Below are 24284 nucleotides of genomic sequence, written 5' to 3'. Positions count from 1 at the left end.
TGTTGTGGCCACATTCCTCTAGACACCTTCCCTCAACTTTGTCCACAGCCTTAGTACTATGTGCTTCAGATTGGTGGGGCCTTGTCACAGTATGTAAAAAAGAGAAAAAAGCACCTCCCTGCATCACTAATCCTACTCTGTATGAAACTCGGCAATGGATTTGTTTTCTCATCTAGAGCTACAAAATTTCTGATCAGTTTTATGTTTCCAGAAACAATAAACTCTTCCCTCTAACCCATACAAAATAGAAGTTGATCTTTCTGATAGTTGAACATTTAAAAAGAATCTATATTCTAAGATGAGATCACTGAAACAGACCCTGGTATCATCTGTCTAGAACTTAGTCCTAAGGAGGAACAGACAATCTTCACATGAGATAGAGACCAGTGGACAAACTCTGGCATCAAGTGCTTGGGACTACGTCTTGACAGCAAAAAGGACTCTGTATTCCAGATGAAGGCCATTGGTGCAGATTCTGATATTATGTACCTTGCATTCTGTCCTTACCTGAAACACAAAGTCTATAACTGAAACTAAGAACACTGGAACATGATCTGGTTATCATGTACCTTAGACTCTGTCCAGACCAAGAGAAAAGAGTATGCATACAAACTAGAACCCAGTGAGGCAGATTCTGGGGTCATATACCAAGAATTCTGCCCTAACTAGGAGCAGAATAATCTATATATGAGACAGTGGTTCCTGGGGAAAATTTGGATTATGTGCCTGATAGTCCATCCAGATCAGCAGCATAGCATACATAATCCAGACAGAAATTACTAGGGTGGACTCTCGTGTCATGTACCTGGGACTATGTACTGACGAAAATATTTATTTTAAAAAGAGACCAATAGAGCAGACTCTGGTTATCTTGTGCCTGGGATTCTGTCTGCCCAAGTGGGTCAGACTGTGGTATCATGTCAGGGACTCTATTCTGATCAGAAGCAGAAGTTCAGCAAACAAACTAAGGCAGAGCTAAGCTCCAGCATAAACCAACATGCTTTGTGGCTTCCTACTTGCTAGCTGCTTGACACAAGAACTTTTCCTTCCAGGATTCTGCCACTAGTCAATTTAAATTATTAAACCAGGACTCTACCAACTCTCCAAATAGAGTCGTTGAAATAGGTAGATGCTTTCTACCAAAATGTGGTAGACTACCACAAGAGGTGGGCATGGCAGGCCATCACTGCATGATACTTAAAACTTTATATTGACTCTTGCTTGTGAATAGATAAATGTACATCCATTTCTCAACTAAGTGACAGAAGACTGACTTCTCAAGCCTATATGACTGAAAACGACAGCAGTGGTGAGTTCACCAGATTATCACAACCTGGAAATTTCATTTGTCCATTTGTCGCTGGGCTAATTATATCAGTTAGATAATACAGATGGGCAGGGGCGTTCATGAAGGAGAAACCCCCTCAGAAAATTGCGATTTTAAGATTATCTGAAATACATACAATACCTTTCACTGTGTTTGGATTAGCTCTTTTTTATTAATTTGCTAAGTGGCTGTGTCCAAGCCAAGCACATTGAAGCCCAAGCACAGATAATATTCAGTGGAAGGGTTCAAGTATAGTGCAGAGGTGAGCCTCACCCAGTCCATGCTTAAGTGACAAGTACAAATAGGGGTTCAAAGAACATACAGTTGGCAGTCTGCTGAAATAGTACGTTTCTGATAAAGCTGAACAAACACCAAGTCACTAAAGAGAAACCAGGTAAATGCTCTTGCAGTTAGCACAGAGGATTAAAACTCTGAACTCTTAATGCACTGTTTCTTGTTGCCCAATGTACAGGGTTTGATTTATTCCCCCCATTTGCCTACTGTGTAGCTCTGAACAAGTCACTTACCCTGACAATGCTTGTGAAATTTACCATTAGCTCTTTGAAGAACCGGTGTCACTGAAACCATTGTGTGCCTTGGAGAAAGGAACCTAAGAGGGAGCTTCTGCTTTTCTCTTATGAAATTCACCTCATATATACAGAATCTAAAAGCTTCAGAGCTTCCATGATCAAATTACGTGACCAAAGAAGTATTTGGTGTCTTCTATTTACAACTTACTAGATACTAGATACAACCACAGTCTGACTCCATGGATTTCTTATAATGAAAATATCATGCATAGAACAGGTAGTAGCATCTACAACTGATTCGGATAGTTTGGGCTACACTGAAAATGGGATGCAGTAAACTATGTGTGATGATGTCTATATGCACTTTGAAGAAGACGCTGCCCATCCAAGAATGGAGTAACATCTGGTGAGTCATATCCAGTTTGTGGTGCATTATAAAAGTGTAGAACGAAGACCAAGCATCTGCAATGCAAATGTTCTGCAGGGGTATTTATTATAGTATAGCAAAGAAGTCATTACCAACCCCCAATTAATAAAGGCAAATAAATAAATAGCGAGCTGAGACCAAGGTCATACAGGTCCCAGTATATTCTAGAACCAGTCCTTGTTATGTTTTGATATGTCAGATATTTGCCAAAAGCCAACTATGCTTCTCATAAAAGGTAATATACTTAACCATTTTAAAACATTGTTTTTGGCATGTTTTCTTTTCCCCTTTATTTGTAAAGGGAAAAGTTACAGTGGCTTTTTCTTGATCTATATGATTCTGTGCAAACAGGATCACAACTAAAGCAGCTGTCTCCATCAGTGGATCTCACTGGAAAGAAAACTATCAGAATACGATACTGGTTAAGTGACAAAGCTCAGGCCAAGTGTGGAAAAACCTAAAATTACTTGGACATACTCTATGTCTTTGTGAAAGACTAAACACAGTATAAGTATCTCCAGTCTTGAATCTCTAGAATTAACCTTGTTGACATGATCACTACTTAAGAAATACTCTTTCAAGATGAAAAGCTGAGGAAAGATCAACTTCTTCAGAATAAGAATAAGGCAATACAACAGAAATGAATCCTTTAACAAAAGCTTGAAATGAAACATGCATATAATGAACATTTTAACAAAAGCAAAATAAGCCAGTGTCTTGTGTATAGCAAAATGAGTCCATTGGAATAAATATGTTATTCGGAACGTGTACTGTCTGAAACTTTTGTTCTGCTATATTTGTTGAAAATAGCTCATTAACAATTATTGTAGCTAATCACACATAATTATCAGTTGCTAAACTTTGTTAAGTATTTGTTTTGGAAAGCTGTCATAACTGTATCGGTAAGTGCCTCTGCCTCAGGTTGTGGCTGAAATTGCTCCATGGACTAACTCAGCTATCCAATTAACAAATGTAAACAGGCCACTGAGATCAGGATAATACAGGTCCCAATAAATTCCAAAACTAGTCTGTTATGTTTTGGTTTGTCGGATATTTGCCAAGACCCTAAATACACCACATTCAGTTCATGAAGCGATTCTTTTTTACAGACAGTTATGGTACAGCCACTACATGATGCAGACCATCTGGGATGTAATTATCACAGATAAAAACTCAGATGTGATTAAGTCTTGCATGGAACACATTCATTTAATAGAAAGTTCCACCATATTAGCAGTTTGACAGGCCATGTTGTTTCCTGTTTTAATGCCAACACAAAGAAGTGCTGTTTGGACCAAAAAGTGGCAATCAAAAAACAGTGTTGCCTCAATCCTAGCAACCTCTTAGTAAGACAAATAAAAGGGAAAGGCAGAAATATACACTGCTGGTGAATCCCTGCTGGGTAATTAAAGTAAATGTATATATATATATATATATATATATATATATATATATATATATATATATATATTGTCCGTGAGTTGCTTAAATTGATAGAGCTGCCTTCTGTTTTATCTGCTCCATTTTGTTTTATGTTGTAAGAAAAAGAAATCTGCTTGACCTGGTGTTTTTGTTCTATGAGACAGATAGACATTTAAATTACCTAGGCTGCACATTTCACCTGTTTTTTTTTTTCATTGGTTAATTTGTTTCTTGAGTGATACTTAAATATACTGTGAATTTCTAGGTCTTTGTCTTTTCTGATAAGACTCAAGATCTGCAAAAACTACAAGCACTGTTGGTGACTCCCTGCTAGTTATATTTCCCACCCTTCCATTCCTTGATTGTTGTGTTGTTGTGTCTTTCGGCTTTTCCCGGTTAGGGGTCGCCACAGTGGAACTCCCGTCCACTAATGATTGGTAGTTGATTTTTACATGCCGAGTTACCAGCCCTGATGCACAGCCTTCAATGAAGGTACGCCCATTCACGCATGTCTCCACGCAGAAGACGCTCTAGCTGAGAATCGAACCGTACAGCGTCTTACTGTGAGGCGATAACGCTACAGCAGCACCACCGCCGCGGACCCTTCCATTCCTTGATCTACTTTTTAAACCTGATGATTTGAAGCTGCCCATCCTTACTGTAAACCAAGATTTACAAGTTCCTCCCTTTCTACACTGCTGTTTATATCTTGAATTATTTGCCTTTCCTTCTGCATATTTTGAAAAAAGGTGCATTTTGCCTCTCACTGTCTGTTCTACTGATTCACTTGCTTTACATTCATTATCTAGCTAGCTGCTGGATACAGTAATGTATTTCTACACTCTAGAAAGCACATTTCTGTGTTTTTACATCAACTGAACAGAGGATTTTCCATCTAGTGGCAGTGATTAGTAACCTGTTCTATACAGGTTGGGGAAACACACTAGAGATTCCTGCACGCAGTTGTTTTATTAGCTGGAGGGCTTATTAATCAGCTTACCTTGTTTTTAGTGCCTTTATAAATTCTACACAATTGAATGGCTCTTGACTCTACAAAGCAAATAACTTTTTATTGAGTAATCACACTTTTATAAACTATTTAAAGTACACTGCTATGCCTGTATCTTTGTTTGTTTGTGGTAGCATTTCATTCCAGACATTCTTTTTTACTATGTTTTTACATTAGGAGCACGGGGATTGTTCACCTAATGACAGTAGGTGTTTACCTGGCCTATCTGAGTTGGGAAGCACACAAAAGGGTTCTAAGTGTAGTCGTTTTATTGGCCAGAGAGCTCAGTAGTTAGTTTTATGCATTTCCAGTGCTGGTATAAATTAGGCACATTTGCACAGAGCTGTGCCAGTGCCCTGTATAGACACAAACATCTGAAAATAATGCTTATTTTCATTATACTGTGAATGTTGACTGTGCTAGTTACCATATTATAACACCCAGGATTACTACTGCTCAAAGAGCATCTGATTTTGCACTGGGCAGCACTGCTGGTTAGCTTTACTGCAGATTACACTAAGTAAGCACCCTTCCCTCAACCGGTTACAAACACCCTACACTCCTATCCTTTCAAGTATACATTAGGACCTGCAACCACGAATGGGCACTTTCCTGCTATCTCTGCATCCAGCTTGGTGGACATGGGTATCCTGAGACAATGTAACACTTGCCTTATGTACACTGACAACCACTTAATTCTAGAACACACAAATACAGTATGTGAGAGATGTAGCTACACATTGACACTGGAGGCTAGACTCTCACATACAAACAGAAAAAGAAAAAAATAGGTTATCAGCAACTCACACACATCACTCACCGCACCTGCAAAAGACCACACACATAGACCCACATATGCAGAGATGCTCACATATAACTTACCCAGATCTCAAAGGCCTGTCAGGCGCAGTCCTCAGAAACTCTGCATAAACACAAACAAGACAATTCCCATCACAAAACATAAAACCACATCTTACTGTGCCTCATCTACCAAGCCCATAAGGTGAAACAGTCCACAACCCAATATTCTAGTCATAGGAGACTCCATTGTGAGACACACTGATGTCCCTCTTATGAGGCTGGATAAGGGGAAGGTTACAGTTAGTTGCCTGTCAGGGGCCAAGATTCGCCAGATCAAGCACCATGGTCACTTACCCTAAGTCATAGTATGACTTAGTCATGGTCCATGTGGGCGTGAACAACCTGAGACACACCTCCTTGGACTATATGAAGACAGACATGACTGAGCTCTCAGAATATGTGTCACAGGCAGACATGTATCTAGCATTGAGCAACATTCTACTGTCGCCAAGGATGTTGCCACAATACCAGCAGAAAATGATCAACCTTAACAATTGGCTTAGCTAATGGTGTCATTCCAAAGGGGTCTAATACTTGTCAACCTGGGAAGACATGGTTGACAGGCCACACTGCTTTGCCGGGATGGTCTTCACCTGTCACCTCTAGGCTTTCAGATATTGGCCAAAACATTATGCACCCCTATAGTGCCTTTTGTTAGGCATTACGAAACAGGCAAAACTTTCAACATAACAAAAGCTACTCAGGACGAGCTAAAGGTGTCACTGCTCAGTGCTAGGAGCCTCAACAAGAAACTGCACTCCCTGGAAGCTCTCCTCACCCAGAAGAATGCTGGCATCTGTGCTGTTACTAAAACATGGTTCAATCCATGGAAAGCACTCCAGCAGTGCATGGCTATAATGCCTTTCATACATTCCAACCACTCACTGAACATGAAACAGCAAAAGGCAGATGTGTATCTATCTACCTAATGGATAAGCACATCTCAAGATTGATCAGATATGACAAGCTTGAGCTACTTCATGCTCAACTAACCATGGGAAAATGCATTACCATATTCTTGCTAGCTACAGGCTTCCCACCATGAACCAGGAAACCCATACATCATACCTAAAGTTACTAGAATCACTCACCATTCAGCCCAATACCATACACATGGGTGATTTTAACTACCCCTCCATTATGGGATTAATTGTGAAACATACATGACCATTAACATGCAGGCCCAAAAATTTCTTGACTTTGTAAACTTAAATGTCCTGGAACAGCTAGAATGCACTCTCACTAGGGGAGCAAATATCCTATTTCTGCTACTCACAAATATGAGGGAGTGCTCAACCCCCACCTCCCCACCCATTGTGAAGCCCTTTCTAGTAAGATCAGACCACAAAGCTGTCTCCCTTGAAATAAAGGTAAAACTAGTCCCCCCACCTAACCCCAAAAACTTTACTTCCACCTAACCCCAAAAACTTTAGGACCTTTTCTAAGATACCCCCGATTAAGGGATAGCATAGCTAGTTTCCAAGCTCCCCCTTATCCAGAAAACACAGATACCTATGCAGAGGCATACACAAAAGCCCTGTACGGTCATATAAATTACAGGTTATGCACTCACCATAGCACCATTTTCATTCTTTTTCAACCCACGGGTTCCGATCCTCAGATCCAACTTGGCCGCATAATCCAGACTTCAGATCCAACTCTTGAGCTCTTCCCTCTACCCATAATGCCTTAGTCCATCCCCATTACCTCAGATCGAGTTTGTTGCCATAAGGCCCCTATAGCTAGACAGATTCAGGAATAGCCAGTGGCGGCTCGTGCTACTGAACTGCAGGACTGCAGCCCCCCAGCTTCCAGCTGTACAAAAACCAAAATAAAAATAATTCTGGAATTCAGCTTCCAGCTGTACAAAAGTCAAAATAAAAAAAATCCCATAACTCCGCACATACATGCAAACTCGAATCCAGACTGCTGTTTAACCAGTCTGGATTCAGAAAGAAGGCAGCAGTCGACAAATGCTCCAGACGGCTATGCGGCTATAACCGCATAGACTGGAAGGGGATCAGACTGCAAGGTCTGCAGTCTGTGCATTCTTGGAACAAACTAGAGGCAGCACACGCATGCGTGCTCATTCTGGCACCAAGAAACAGGAGCTGCTTCTTTGATTTGAATGGGACTCAGAGCTTTTGCAAGGGGAACTGGCTTATTTTGCATTGGAGTGCAGACTTTCACTGCTTACTTGGATCACTCAGGTACTCGTGTGTGTGTGTGTGTGTGTGTGTGTGTGTGTGTGTGTGTGTGTGTGTGTGTGTGTGTGTGTGTGTGTGTGTGTCTGTGTGTGTGTGTGCATGTGTGAAATGCCCCAGTTAATAACTGGTGGCTAGAGAGAGAGTAACTCAGGCTCAAACCCTCAACCTTGGGGGCAGGTAGCAAAAGCCTAAATTCCCTGCCCAATAGCACTTGTAAAAAGCATTCAGATTTTTTGCCTCATATTTTTGTTCCATTCTGTTCCTCATAAAATCTGTGGTTTTCAGGATTTTTAATTCACTAAATAATGACAGATATTTGAATTTCAGACTTCATATTCTTCAGAAAGTACACGGTAACACAAAACATTTTATTCTAGCAATTTTCTAAGTTTATAAGATCAATTTGAAATTTGTCCCTATTTTTGGGGCTGTATTCCCCCATTATTGGCTTTGTGCAAGTTTTTTGTGCTAAGAGGTTGAAAGCTATGATGAGAACTGAATATGTTTGGGGACTGTATTCCCCCATTATTGGCTTTGCCCGGGTGTTTTGTGCTAAGACGTTGAGAGCCATGGTGAGAACTGAATTCACTAAATGATAGCCATTTAAGTTTCAGTCTTCCTGTATTTCAAGTATAGGTGGAGTTTTTTTAGATGGCCAGCATAGGGCATCTGCTTTAGGCCTGTGATTCTTTAAGTGAGGTATTTCTGTGGCCTTTCCAGTTGTTGCAGATGTCTTGAGAGATACATACCAAACAGGACGTTGTATTCTATAATGGGTCTAATGAGGGATGAGTACAGTGGGACAATGACCTCCTTTTTTCTGGATGAAAAGCCCTTAGTGATGAGGTGTGCCACATACAAGGATTTCCTGACTGTTGTGGCGATGTGGTTGTCAAAGGTGAGACCACTGTCCACCTGTGTCCCTAAGTCTCTTATCACACTTTTGGTGTTTAGTGTACTGCCACCTATGTGGTAATTCATGGGAACATGTTTTTTCCCAAAGGGAATAACTATACATTTCATGGCATTGAGCTTGAGCCCATGGCTCTGGCACCAAGCATCTGTTTCTGTAAGGCCCTTTTGTAGAATATCCACATCATTTGGGGATTCAGTAATGGCTCCCAGTTTGCAGTCATCTGTGAACTTTGTTAGCCAGAGTCCCTTAGTGTTGGCCTGTACGTCAGAGAAGTAGATGCAAAACAAGAGTGGTCCCAGGACTGAACCTTGAGGTACTCCACTTGTCACTTGTCTGGAGCTGGATTTGGAGTTGGCATATTTTTACAGTGTGGGTTCTGTCAGTAAGCCAGTTGGCAACCCATTGAGTGACGTAGGGATTAATGCCCAGCTTAGTAAGTTTATCTATAATTCGGGTCTATATTAGATAACCGACCGCTTAAAATAGCTAATGGTGATTAATCGACCCTATGTAAGCGAAAGCGTACAATCTCTAACTGTCAGAACAGCGATTTTTTTCTTTGGGAATAAAATCGCTGTTCCAAAACACATACACACAATACAAGCACACCAAACAAACAGCAATCCACACACATACACCTAAAATCTTACACCTAACCCTACACTAAACTATACACACACCACTAACTATCCACTTACCTTAACCCAAACCCTAACCCTAAGGTCCGTCACTATTGCACACTCACCTCACCCGCTCCCTAACCCTAACTCACCTAACCCGCCCTAACCCTCACGTCCACACACTCGCACACATACCTAACCCCTGCCCTTACCCTAACTCACCTAACCCGCCCTAACCCTCACATCCACACAATCGCACACTTACCTGAACCCAACCTGTAACTTTCCACCACAGCGCTGAAAATACCGAAGCAACAGAAACGGACAACCAAATTCTTTCCTTAGGAAAAAAATTGGTTTTCTGTTGCTTCGATATTTTAAGCTTTCTCTGCATAGGGTTCGATATTAGAACATTCGAAGGTTTGCAACCTCCATGTTATAATATACACCCTGTAATTCCAGAGTGGGGGATGGTGTCAAAGGCCTTGGTGAGGTCCAGATATGTTGTGTGGACCACCTTACCCTTGTCCACGGCTCTGGAGATTGAGTCAAAGAAGTCAATCAGGTTCAGGAGACAAGATCGGCCCTTCATGAACCCGTGCATGGGGCCCAGTGTTTGAAGGTTGCCAATGTCTTTGTTTATAAGTTCCATGATAATACTTTCCATGGCCTTGCAGATCAGGCTCGTCAGACTGATGGGGCGGTAGTTCCCAGGATCCAAGGTGGATCCCCCCTTGTGGAGTGGGATAACTGTAGCTGTGCGCCACTCAGTGGGCACAAAGCCTGAGGTGAGGCGATGATTAAACATGACACTTAGGTGAGGCGCCAGTTCATTTTGTAGTTTACGTAGTACACAGCCTGGGATGTCATCTGGTCCCATGGATGCTGTATTCTTAGCTTTGGAGAGTGCGTGTTTTACCTGTGTGGCCATTATTACTGGAATTTGGCAATCTTTTGGTATTGAGGTGGGCCCTTTAGGGGGTGAGAGGGGGGTGAAGTTTGCACTGAATCGATCTGCCAGGATTTTGGCAATATCCTTGGGATCAGTATATTTAATGCCATTCTGTTGTAGCTCAGAGCAGATCTGAGCATTGCCATTTAGATTCTTGACATAGCTATAGAATGCCTTGTGGCTGTCTTTGGAATCTTTGGCAATTTTATTTTCGTAACTAGCTTTGGAGGATTTTATGAGGGATCTCAGCTTCTTACTGAGGCTGGTAAGGGAGTTTTTTGCATCCTGGGATTTTCCTCTTTTCTGTAACAGTTTCTTCCTTTTGTTGTAAGGTTTGTTTATGGCAAGGGACCACCAGATTGGCTTCCTTTTTTTTGGAGGAGAGTGTCTTGGTTCTATTGGGGATGGCACGATTCATGCAGAGTGGATGTGGTCGTACAGTGCCTTAATGTAGGATTCAGCAGTCGAACTTTCAGTTCCTGTCTGCGCGGGTGTCATGAAGTTTGTCACTTCTGACTTGAGTAGCATGAAGTTGGCTTTGGAGAAGTTTTTTTACAGAGGTTTCCTTACTGGGGGGTGGCGGTGGGATGTGTATTTCAAGGGTGATTAGCTTAGGGTCAGACCTGACCAACAAGGGGGTGACCATAGGTGTGGAGCATTGATTTCCCATGTTGGTAATGACCAGGTCTAGGATATTGGAGCCCCTGGTGGGACTAAGGACTAGTTGATCCAGGGCGTTGGAATTTATGAATTCCAAGAACCGTTGGGCAAAGGTGTTGGTACACAAGTAGTTTCCCAGTTAATGGCAGAGTAGTTGAAATCACCCAGTATTAGGGTGTTTGGTTGTATCTTAATATTTTCCAGTATGTTTAGAAAGGTGTAATGAGAATCTTGGGGCATGGTGGGGATCTGTAGCAAGCTACAATTTGGATTGCAGTTTTACCTAGTGTTAGTTGCACCTGGAGAATTTCAGACACATTGTGTTGGGCAACTAGCCTGGTGTTGTGAATATCCTTGGGGAATAGCACTAAGCAGCTTCGCCACACTCTTTCATCCCTGATCCTCTATAGAATAAGTCCCCTTGTTAATTCCATACAAAAGCTGTTCTAATCTGCCCTTTCAAATTAGTTTGTTTGGCTTAACCTACTACTATGGACAGTCAGTTTCCCATCATTTCTCCAGCCAGCCTGATTGACATGGTCATCCTGAGGCAATGTAGCAATTGTCTCATGTATACTAACAACCACCAGTGCCTAAAGCAAACAAGTATAGTATGTGAAAGATGTAACTATACTATGAGATTTGAATCTGTCCTCTCACGTAACAATAAATAAGACATCAATCAGGTTGTCAGCACACACATCTCTCCTCTTAAACAAGATAAAGTCAAGACACATAAACCCACATATGTGTAGGTTCTCACCAACAGCCTTTCCAAAAGACCAGAGACCTCCCAAGCACAAACAAGCCACACATACTGGTACGCAAACAGAATCCACCATTACACATAAGAACACACATATCAATGTCTCAGCAATTAAGTCTCGAAGGTAAAACCCCTCAAAACCAAGTGTCCTGGTCACAGGCAACTCAATAGTGAGACACACAGATACCCCTCTCACTAGGTTGAACAAGGAGAAGGTCAAGGTCAAGGTCATGGTCAGCTGTCTTTCAGGTGCCAGGATCCATCAAATTAAGCATGCACTCAAGTCACTGAGCAACAATTACCGTTAGGGCTCTGTAATAGTACATGTTGCAGTGAATGACTTGAGACATACTTCTCTGGACCCTATGAAGAGAGGCATGATTGAACTCTCAACTTATGTGCCCCAGGCAGGTATGTCCCTAGCCCTAAGCAGCATTCTACCGTCACCTAGGATAATGCCACAATATAGACAAAAAATGATTGATTTCAACAAGTGACTTAGCTTCTGGTGTCACTCCAGGGAGATAACATAGTTAAAAGGCCATTATACTTTGCCAGAGATGGCCTTCACCAGTCTTCTCAAGGCTCTTGGATACTGGCAAAGATGCTTGCCTCTCCCATAGTGCCTTTTTTAGGTTATGTCAAAACAACAACATTTCCAATGTAAAAAAATCCATTTGAGACAAATTTAAGGTTATGCACTACACACCCTGGAAGCACTTTTCACCTTGGAAGATGCTGACGTCTGCGCAGTCACTGAGACATGGTTCAAGGCCCCAGAGAGAACCCCAGCTGTGCAAGGCTGCAATGCCTTCCACACGTTCAGACCCCAAAACAAGTGTGAAGCAATCAAAGGTGGAGGTATATCCATGTTCATTAAATCCAAATCCACCTCGAGACTTGTGAAACAGTATGACTCTCCTGAGTTACCCCAGGTCCAAATAACTATAGGTAAAATACCCTACCACATCATAGCTAGCTACAGGTTCCCCACCATGAGTTGCTAGAGTTGTTCAATATACAGCCAAACACTTTGGTCATGGGAGACTTCAGCTACCCATCCATCAATTGGGTGACTTACATGAGTACAAACACGATCACTCTGAGGTTCCAGGACTTTGTTAATTCAAATGCCCTGGAACAGTTAGTCTGCACCCCCACAAGGGACTCAAATATCCTAAACTTAGTCTCACCAACATGGTGTGTTACCCTCCCTGGTTAAGTCAGACCATAAGTCTGTCTCATTTGAAGTAAAGATCAGACCTGACACTCCCACAGGAGCAAAAAAACTGAAAAATTTCTCCAAAGCAAACTATAGTCTTCTAGCCTTCTAAGCGATGGTATAAAAGGTTTCAAAGCCCATGCTAACACAGCCAACAATGAAAGAAACTGATATCTAAGAACAAGCGGGAACTTACTCAGCAGAGGAAGAATACCACCCACAGCTTAAACAAGCAAATCAAAAACCTTGTAAAGTCCTATAAAGCTAGTTATGAGATTAAATGAGAATCCCTAGCTAAAGACAATCGTAAGGCATTCTTTAGCTACGTCTGAAGCCTAAAAGGGAATGCTCAGCTGTGTGACAAACTTATAGTGGATAGTATCATTCACAATGAACCTGAAGAAATTGCCAACCTGCTACCTGACAGATTTGGCAATAATTTAGCCCCCCTGCCCCCATCAGCCATACCACATACCATTCCTGACACCAGTCCTCTACCAAGTATCTCCAAAGAACAGCTCATAGAAGCTCTCTCCAAGGTCAAAAATATGACCTCTATGGGACCTGATAACATCCCAGGCTGCATACTAAACAATTTAAAACAAGATCTAGCTGAACCACTTAGCATTGCCTTTAAATACAGTCTGAGCACTAGCTTTGTGCAGGCGGAGTGGAGAAGAGCAACAGTAATCCCCTTGCACAAAGGGTATCCATCAACCGACCCTGGGAACTAAAGAGTCATTAGCCTAACCAGCCTTATCTGCAAGGCCATGGAAAGAATCATCATGGACCTGTGCCTGGCTTACAGAGCAGTCATCATGGAACTTTCTACAGAATATCCACAGGAAATGGAGAACAAAGAATATGCCCTCAGTTTAGAAGAAAATGATCTAAGACAAGAGTTGCTTGATTTAATAGAGATGGACAGACATATTAAGATGAATGAAAGAAATAGACTACAGAAAGTCAATAAAACCCAAAAAGTTAGAAGTTTGATAAAACAAATGAATACGGTAATTAGGACTGTCCATAGAGATTCATGTGATATAACTGAAGTAAACAAGGTATATTACTGTGCAGCTAAATTAATAACAGATAAAGTCTTCCCACAAAAACACAGGGTAGTAAGGGAAAGAAGGGGAGAAACTGAATGCCATCATGGAAGTATCGAATAGAGAAAGCTATAAAGCAATTAAGACAAGAAGTGTCACTGTTAGAAGAGTATAGAAGAGGGAACAGATCAACAAAAATACCCAGGAAGACAGACATCATAAAAGCAATGCACAGTATCAGAAGAGATCAGGATCTGTCGTGCACTATCGCAAATAATAAACTAAAAATATCAGCACAGGCAGAAAAATTTAGAAGATATGCAGATAAATATAAAGGAAAAGTATACAATAAGCAAATGATTGATGACCCAAAAAAGTTTTCTAGAGAACTGGAAAACAAGGCAAAGGGAAATGAAACACCACCAAAAAAAGAAGAAAGAGATACATTTTGGAGAAATATCTATGAAGATCCTGTGAAACATAACAAAGTTGTTAAATGGATAGAAGAAGTAAGAGAAAGAATATGAAGTTCAAATGTACATGATATGAAATGGGAAGAAGTAATGGTCAGAGAGATTGAAACATTATTAAGAAAAGCTCCTAAATGGAAAACCCCAGGCCCAGATGCAGTACCTAACTTCTGGCTAGAAGTATTAACATACTTACATGAAGATTTAGCCATGAGTAAGAACTATTTATATACACACCTAGAACAGACGCCAGTCGGTTAACAACAGGAAAAACAAAACTACTCAAGTGGAAACCTGCAAGCTGTACTAAAAACTATTGGCCAATAACTTACCTTCCGATGACATATAAACTAAACACTGGAATTGATGCCGACAGAGTTTATAGTCATTTAGAAAAAAACTCAATCATGACAGTGGAACAAAAGGGCAATAAAATAAGTCATATGGAACAAATGATCATTTGTTGTTAAATAAAGTCATAATGGAGAACTGTAAAAAGAGGAAGAATCAAAGCATGGCATGGATAAACTACAAAAAAGCATTTGACATTATCCCACATTCATGAATAAAAGAGTGCTTAAAAATATGTAAGATACACCCTACATTGATCAACTACATTACAGCGACCATGTTAAGCCATGATAAAAGACAAATTATTATTCCAGAGATAAAAATTCAAAGTGGGATATTCCAGGATGACTCTGTCACTGCTGCTCTTTTGTCTTGCCATTGAGTTGTCTACTTAACAAATTACGTCATGGCTAAAATTTGGCTTCTAGAAAACAACAAAGTGTAAAGACTTCTCACCTTCTTTCTGAAGATGAGGAAATGAAAGCACAACTGCAAATACTTAAAAATTTTTCAGATAATATAAGAATCTTACTTGGTCTTGATAAATGTGGAAAGCAACCTTTAAAGCAGGAAAGCTGCAGCACCAAGAAAACATTGGTTTAGAACAGGAATGTGATATAAAAGAACTTGAGCAAGTGGTAGTGTATAAATATGTGGGAATTGATGAAAGATCAACAATAAAACATGAACAAATGCAAATAAAACTTAGTAAGGAATATTTTAGAAGACTTAAATTGATACTGAAAACAGCACTAACATCTAGGAACAAAGTCCAAGCTATAAACCAATTTGCTCTTACTGTCTTAACTTACAGTTTTGGAGTTATTGACTGGTCACAAAAGGCATTGGATGGGTCAGATAGGAAAACAAAAAGGATGCTTCATGCTCATAAAATGATTTATAAAAATCATAAGATTAAGCCGCGTTGGTGCAGCGGTTAGCGTTGTCGCCTCACAGCATGAGGTTCTCCCGTTCGATTCTCGGCTGGAGCGCCTTCTTTGTGGTGTCTGCATGTCCTCCCCACAGTCGAGTGATATTTAAAGACATGCAGGTAGGTGCATGCATGAATGGGTGTGCCTTCTTTGAAGGTTAGGCATCAGGATGGCAACTTGGCAACGTAAAAATCCACTGCCAATCATTAGCGGACCAGAGTTCCACTGTGGCAACCCCTAACCGGGAAAAGCCGAAAGACAAACAAGGGCATACTAAGATTATATAGTCCCTATTCTGAAGGAGGTATAAGCCCCCTTGAAAACTGATTACATGTACAGATCTGCAATTGTGGGACTGCATACATATCTGCTGATCTCACAAGACCCAAACATAGTGAAAGTTCTGAAACATTAGGAGAATAAGTCTAAGTTGACATCCAAGCATAGTTTAGCAGAAGGAATGGAAATCAAATCAGAAGTAGATAAACCTCTCCACAAGACCATTAGTCTGAGGGTGGAAGAGAGTGGTCTTTAGGTGCCTCACCCCACAGTGCTCCAACAGACAAGCTAGTAGGTCTGACATGAAATTAACACTTCTGTCAGTCAGTATTTCTCTCAGGAAACCTACCCTGCTGAAAATTTCTAACAAAGCATTTGCCACCTTCTCTGCCTTGATGGAGGACAGAGCCATCACCTCTATTAGCATAACCTACTACCACCAGGATATACTTCTTCCCTGTGAAACTTGGGGTATTCAGAGGCCCCACAATATCCATTCCTACCCTCTGAAATGGCTCCTCAGTCACAGGCAAAGGCATCAAAGGAGCTTTGATCTTGTCTCCTGCCTTACCTACTTTTTGGCACTGCTCACAGGTCCTGCAGTACCCTGTTACATCCTTTGCAATCCCAGGTTAATAAATGCTTTGCATAATATATCTCTTGGTATGCTTTATGCCCATATGATCTGCAAAAGGAATGTCATGGGCTATGGCTAGAAGTGTCAGATGGTAGCTACAGGTACTACCAACTGCTGTATTACCTCACCCTCTAGCCCTTCCTCAGGGGTCCACTCTGTAGACAGTAACTCTTTGTTCTAGTATACAGACTCCCCTTTTCTTTGAGAATCAGGTGCCTCCCTAGCTTACTCTCTCAAACCTCTTAGTGTAGGGTCTGAGAGCTGAGCCTGTCTCAACTCTACCTTTGTGACCCTTCCCAGCGCACCCTTCCACAGGAAGTCAGGTATCCTCTGACAGTGGTGCCTTACTGTCAGCCTGGGTACTACCACTTGCCTCTGCCCTTGCAGTCACTCTGTCTAAGGGAACATCAGTACCTAGCAGCAGCTGTGGCTCACCTTCAGGCTCACTGCTACAAGGTAACTCCCTCCCTGAAATAGCCACATCAAAAGCCTTGGCTTCAGGCATGGGGTCTGTCTAGGTCTCCCCCAGGCTAAAAGACCCACATGCCTGTCTCCAAGCCTTGCTGCATGTCACTGCATGCCCACAAGGTACTGCATTATCAGAATCATTCCCTATCAGGACATCTGCATGGATATCCTCAAATACACCTACTTGCTTGCTTCTTTTTCTACCCTCCCAGTTAAGGTGGACCCTGACCAAAGGCAGTTGGAATGGGGTCCCTCCTAAAGCTCTGACTGGAGTGGACTGCCCATGCAAGTACTGATCCTCTTTAACCACTGCAGGCTTCACAGTGGTTATGTTAGAGGCAATTACTCTCTTAGAAGTGGTCTGTTTTCTATCCACTAAGATAGGATATAAACTGCAGTGTTAGTCTGGTACCCCTGTTGTCTCCAAACAACTTACCACTGGCACTTGCTGCCTCCCCAAGCTTTTCTTCCCAACCTTGCTTCTGTGGACATCTGTATGCTACATGGCCCCACTGATTACATTTAAAACATCTAAACCTTGATCCTGGCCGAGTATCTGAACTAGTAGCTTCCCCTGTCACTGGTGGACTCTGTTAGGGTGGTTTATGCTGCCCAGCATGAATTACCTTATATCCATGTGCAGCACTGGGTATTCTCTTCTTATGCAGTGATGCCCGACTTGCTAAGAAGAGATCCCCTTTTTCCCCAGCTCATCTGCAGAGTTACATTACCAGTCTGCCAACCAGATACTCATTTCCTCTGGCAAAGTGCTAAGGGCTTGTTCCCTCATCAGAAGGTCTACAAGCCTTTCAAAAGTGGTGAACTGATACCCACTCACACACGTATGAAGATAAGTGCTTAACTCAGCAATACAATCACATATACTTTCATCTGCTTTGTATCTATGCTCACAAACTTTTTTTCCATATGCTTCAGGTGTTAACTTAAAACATTCCAATAAACATTGTTTAACTTGTAATAGTTTAAACAATCAATATCAGACTATTCAGAAACAGCAGTTACAGCTTTACCATAGACTAAGGGAGTCAGGAACCATACCGAGAGCCCTTGGTCAACATTAGTTTATATACTGTTTCAAATATATGAATAAAACTATCAAAATTATCACCCTCTGTAAAAAGTGGAAGAAATTTACTGACCTTTATTGCTTCTGGGGTTCTGTTATTCCCTTCCCCATTACCTTCATGACCCTGATAAAGAGTCAGTATCTCCCTCTCATGTTGACGATGCTTCTCATTTTCTTCAGTCTCCAAACGCCACAGTCTCTCATTTTCCTCAGCCTCCAAATGCAACAGCCTCTCTGCTGATTTTAATTCCATATGTTTTGCTTGCTACAGTCTCTCCACTGATTCTAATTCCAAATGTTTGGCCTCCAATTCAAGTCTCTTCAACTCCAGATGGATTTTTAAATCCTCTGAGAAAAAGGTGAACTGTCCTGTTTCTGAGGGCTGTACATCCCCATCACCAAACTGGTTATCCTCCTGGTGGCTGGTCTGGGCTACAGCTGCAACTAAGGCTGAAATCATTTCCTCTTTACTCAGGCTGGCATGCACCAGTCCTTTGGCTTCACATACATTGGCCAACTAGTTCTTTGTCAGCTTGCCATAATCCTCTGCTGACATCTTTGACTGCTTTCCCTGACTAAATTAAACTAACAGAAAATAAATAAAACTCTTGTGAAAATGAAACTGTATGTTTATCCTGTGGTGAATGGGAGTACACACACCTTCAGTGACAACTGCCTACAGGCTACAGAAGGTCAATTAATATCCCACCACTGCCACCAATATGTAAAGTCCCTCCTCTGGGCCAGTAATCAAAGAGCCTCAATCCTCACCACTGACACTGGTGAGGGACATTCACATGGAACAAAGATGGATACACACAGTATTTTCAGATGCATCTCTACACCAAGCACAATTTCACTTAAGGACACACATGAAACAAGCTCCTGTACTGGGCTGAGTCCCCCCCCCCACCAGCCCTCAGATAATACTTCACACTGACCACAGCTGTACAGTTGAGAACTCAGCCAAGTGTTCCAAGCCAAGTCCTCAACCACACTCCCTGTCAAACCAGTGCTCTGTGTCCTAGCTCCAATTAGCTGACACGCGCACTCTTTGAGATTTGATTTTCACACACACACATACACACACACACACACACACACACACACACACACACACACACACACACACACACACACACACACACACACCTGGTAAAGACTGGCATAGATTTACCAGCTATGTCTCTTCTGCCCAGATTATAAGGTAGATACTGCCACCTAAACACTCCAAAGCCAGCTACTCTAAGGATTTTACAAATGTATCCAATTATAATGAGTAAAATGAATACAGATACAAATGGTAGTATTTGACCAATGCAGCAAGACTTTCAGTAGTGGCCAGAGTGTCACCAAATAAATATAAGTACTCTCAAAAGTTAAATATTCTCTAAAAGACCAGCCATAATAAAACGTTTAAATATATTTAATAATAAATAATAAATGAACATGAAAATACTAAATATCTATTTACAATAAACACCAGAGTTTGAATCATAGGAAATATTAAAAATAACATAGATGGATAAATTTACACAGATATAGAAAAACAGTACTTAACTAATCTCACTATATTTTTCTGACTGATCTAAAGAATTACTGTTCCCTGGTTACTTACTAAAGCAAGGAAAGATGAAGTAGATGAGTGATCCTTCTTTGTCAGGTTTCAAAAATAGAATGCCCTGAGACTTTTGTCTCATCTAGTATTAGAATATCATTTCAGTGCTGGATTACATAATGACATCACATACACCTGGCCACATGACTTCTGGTTCCCACACTACCCCCCTTACTAGAAACTGAGCCAGAATCTTGCACATATGTGTTTCCATACACACACATAGAGCTTTGCTAAGATGTGTTATAGCATCTGGAAGCTATAAAACCATTTCAAAAACTTTAAGCCTTCCAGTGTAGCAATTAGTTCTCCCCTAAGGACAATACAGTAGGATTCCTAGTCCTGGTATTCACATACATTTTATCTCTGGCTGCAATCAGAACTGTAATTTCAGACTATTTTTCAAAGTTAGCTGGACTGAGATTACCCTCTTCTCTTCCAGTATCCTTTGTTACAATATATTCATTTTGACAGTTACAATACAGTCTGACATACAGGTGTATTTCTTTTCTGTCCAGCAGGACCCAGTGTTGGTACATTTTTTAACGTAGGCAGCTTTACAAATACATTTTCAACACAAGCACTCATACAAATCAGTTTGATATAAAAGTGACATATAATTCTTTACAAAACTTCAGCTAGCTATGCTGAGATATGTTACACATCCACTGTCCTACTTCTCCTGGCATAGCTGGCAATCATCACACAATCATCCATCCTTAATTTGTGGGTTCTGTTAACCAATTTGCTATTCAGTAAGTTACTTAGGGACTGACATTTAGCTGGAAGAGTTTATCTATGATACCTCAGTTTGAGATGATGTCAAATGCATTTCTGAGGTCTAGATATGTGATGTGTACTGTTTTGCACTCATTCATTACTTCAGTAAGTTATCTGAAGAAGTCTTACCAGGTTAAGAAGGCAACATCTGCTCTTGAGAACTCCGATGGGGGTTGGGCCAAGAGTCTGTATGTTAACTATACCTTTATTTCTTCTTCTTCTTCTTCTTTCGGCTTTTCCCGGTTAGGGGTCACTCTATAATAATCCTTTCTATAACCTCACAGATGAGACTAGTGAGGTTTATGGGACTATAACTATCTGGGTCCAGTGAACCCACACCTTTGTGCAAGGAAATTACTGTTGATTTCCTCCATTCATCTGCCATGAAGCCTATATTGAGGCCATATTGAATAGCTTCTGTAGAGGATCAGACAAATCATATTTCAGGCTGACCACTAGGCAGTCTGGTATGTTCATGGCTTAAGAAAGCACCTTGAGAACTTGCTCTTGGGAAATTTGAGGGGAGGGGTGTGGTGTGAATACTACAGGGGCAAGGAGGGCGACGTTTGAACTAAATTTTTCTCCTAGTAGATTGGCCATGTCCTCTTGGTCTAAGCATGTGATATCATTTACTAGCTATGCAAAGTGCTTGGCATTGTTTCTGAGATTTTTAGCATAATTAAAGAAGACTTTGTAATTATCCTTCACAGGGGAGGCTTTTTTTTTACCTCATGTCTGGCTTTGGTTGATTTGATCAAGGTCTGCAGCTACTTCTTTAGCTTAGCAAAAGAGTTGTTGGTATCTTGATAGCTACAGTTCTTTTATTATAGAGTTTGTTTATATTTGGGCTTGGCTATAGGTGTTTATTTTTTAATTTGTCATTGTATTTATTTCTGTGGGAAACAGATGCTTTTATGCAGCTATTTAAATGTCATAGAATTTGGGAGTGAATGATTCTAAATAAGCAGTGGGGTCATCAAGATGGAAGAGGCTTTTGAATTTAGCCAGGTCATCACTCAGTTTCTGTAGATTAGCTTTTGTATAATCTCTGAATACACAGGGATTGGAAGATGCTTCAGGATTCAGTCTTATTATGAATGTGACTTACCTATGGTCTGACTTCACCAAGAAGGAATTTACAACTGGTGGGGATCAAAGGTGCCCCATACTGGTAAGGACTAAGTCCAGGATTTTATCACCCCTGGTTGTGGTGCAGACTGACTGGTCCAGAGAGCTTGCATTGATGAAGCCCAGAAATCTCTTGAGATACATGTTTTAGGATCTGTAAACCTCACAGTTTATGGGGGTAGCCAAAGTCTCCTAGGAGAATGATGTTCGTGTTAATAAATAGTGACTCCATATTAGCTAGGTAGGAGGTATGGGTCAAGGGGGGCAGTGAGGGGATCTTATAATATGACAAAGGGTTTTTTTTAATAGTAAGTCAGATGTGAAGGAGTTCTATGTCACTTCTCTTGTCTTATGTGTCTGGAAATTAAGTGCTTTTTTTAAGAATATGGAAACACCGCCAACTTTCGTGCCTTCATCTAATATGGTGGGCCTGAACATGTGATAGGCATTGAAACCATGCAGTGATGTAGTGCTTTCAACGGTCTTGAACTAGATCACAGTGATAATGCATATGTCAATGTTTTTCAGGGTAATTAGTGCTTGCAGGGAATGGAGATGATTGTTTGTTAAGGTTCCTAGCACTGAGCAGCAATACTGTTATGTTATCCAGATTCTGTTCAGTTCTACTGGAATCCTTAGAAGATTGTCATTGTCTAAAAAAAGCACTATGGGGTGGACAGGTATTTAGCTAATATAAGAAAGCTTTGGGAGGAGAGACGCGGCCCTTCCTTGGCAAAGCAGCTGGAACTGTCTACCATCACTTCCTAGCTGATATATATATTCTATCCCCTTTGAATAGCACCAGAAGCTGAGGCAATTATTGAAATCAGTAATCTTTTCTTTGTATTGCAGCATCATTCTTGGTAAAAGTGCAATGCTTCTCAAAGCTAGGCTCATACCAGCCTCAGACACATATTCTAAGAGCTCTATCATGTCTCTCTTCATACAGTCCATGAAGGTACATCTCAAGTCATCTAGACCAACTTGCACTATAGCTGTGTCATATGCATATTTCTGGTGTTTGCATGATGTAGTAGATCCTGACTCCTGACAAGCAACTGACTGTAACCCTCTCTTTTCATAGCCTAGTTAGTGGTGCATCAGTGTGTCTCACTATGGAGTCACCTATATTGGAATGTGGGCATGTCTGCCTTACAGTCTACTGAAATGTGTCAGTGTGACTCTTAGATTTAAGTTGCATGGTGGGTGTTGCCTGTGATGTGTGATTGTGTGGTTGCTGAGAGTACATGTTTCTTAGGTTACATTTAGGAAGCCTTCGTGATTTGGGTAAGCTACATTTGAGATCCTCAGCATATATAGATCTGTGTGTTTTCTCTAAGCAGTGTGTGGTTTGTTTAGTATTGGGTTCTGTAGTACTAACAACCAGCTTATTTGTTGTAGCTTTGTGAGAGGGCTTTGCCTCCAATAACATTGTATAACTACACCTTTCACGCACTGTGCCTTCTGGTTTAAGTAGTAACTGGCTGTCAGTAAACATGAGAGAATTGTTACATGCCCATTTCAACCAGGCTGGCTACAGAGAGCTACCGTAATGGCCAGTGAAGAAAAGAAGAAAAGAGAGAATACACAGCTATTTGATTATACAAGTTCTGTCTATGATGTGTTATCATCTAGGTAAGAAATGACTGACTTTCTGTACCTGATGTGTTTGGCAATAACTGATATACATTTTGTAAAAATCCTTCAGATAGAAAAGCCAGACAAAAATGGGATGCAACCTGAAATCAATTTTTTTCTAACACAGGTCCTGAAACCTCTAGTGGAAACATCTGATCTTATAAGAAAGGAACAATCTTGGAGGTGAAGACACCATATCCAAAAGTCTCACCTTCATTCACAGAAAGGAAGTAATGCTGTAAGAGTGACCATGAAAATTCCTCCTGAAAGATGAAACAGCTGAACTCACACAGGCCTACAAGACATCTGATTTCCTCTTGTATTCTTTGGCCCCAAGTACAGGGTGCCCAGATATGATATAAGTGACCCAGGTTCAGCTAGTATCTTGGGAATGAGGGAATTGTGTGGGAATAGTACAGCACCTGCAAGCCAGCTTTCCTGCCTTAGCAGAACTTTGTGGTTTAGCATTGCTAGAGTGGATGCTAACCAAAGACACCAGCAGTATACTAATGATCTTCCTGTAAATGAGTAAAAGTAGTGCCCTGCATACAGAAGCATGATTACTGATTCTTCTTTGTGCTCAATGGAAAGAGGTAAAAAGGTAGTCTCATAGACATTATAGTGGCACCCAGACAGTATACAAAAGGCTGCCAGATCCTGTTGCCAGTACCACCTGAGCCCTCCTGCAAGACTAGGACTTCCACTGTGAAAGGGTTCATTCCCCTTGTAGAGGAAAGACCCATGTAAAAATGTGACAGAGATGGCAGCAACTGGGAATATGGGTGGAACAAAAGAAGGCAAGCAGTGGGGGCTGGCATGACTTCAGGTCAAGACACCCTGCAAAATAGTTGTAGTCTCTTGTTATCATATCTCTCTTTTGTTGATCTGTCATAACTCTCTTATGCTGCCATGTTGGATTCTGATT

At 41.1% G+C, this 24284-nt stretch overlaps 1 protein-coding gene across 2 annotated transcripts in view; it reads right to left on the bottom strand.

Moving 5' to 3' along the window:
- Positions 1 to 24284, bottom strand: part of NICN1 (nicolin 1) — a 525511-nt gene that overhangs the window by 409639 nt on the left and 91588 nt on the right. The window lies entirely within an intron of this gene.

This window comes from Protopterus annectens, chromosome 4.part1, assembly GCF_019279795.1.
Source record: "Protopterus annectens isolate FY-2018-M chromosome 4.part1, PAN1.0, whole genome shotgun sequence".
NCBI lineage: Eukaryota > Metazoa > Chordata > Ceratodontiformes > Protopteridae > Protopterus > Protopterus annectens.
This window is presented reverse-complemented; position numbering and strand designations above follow the sequence as displayed.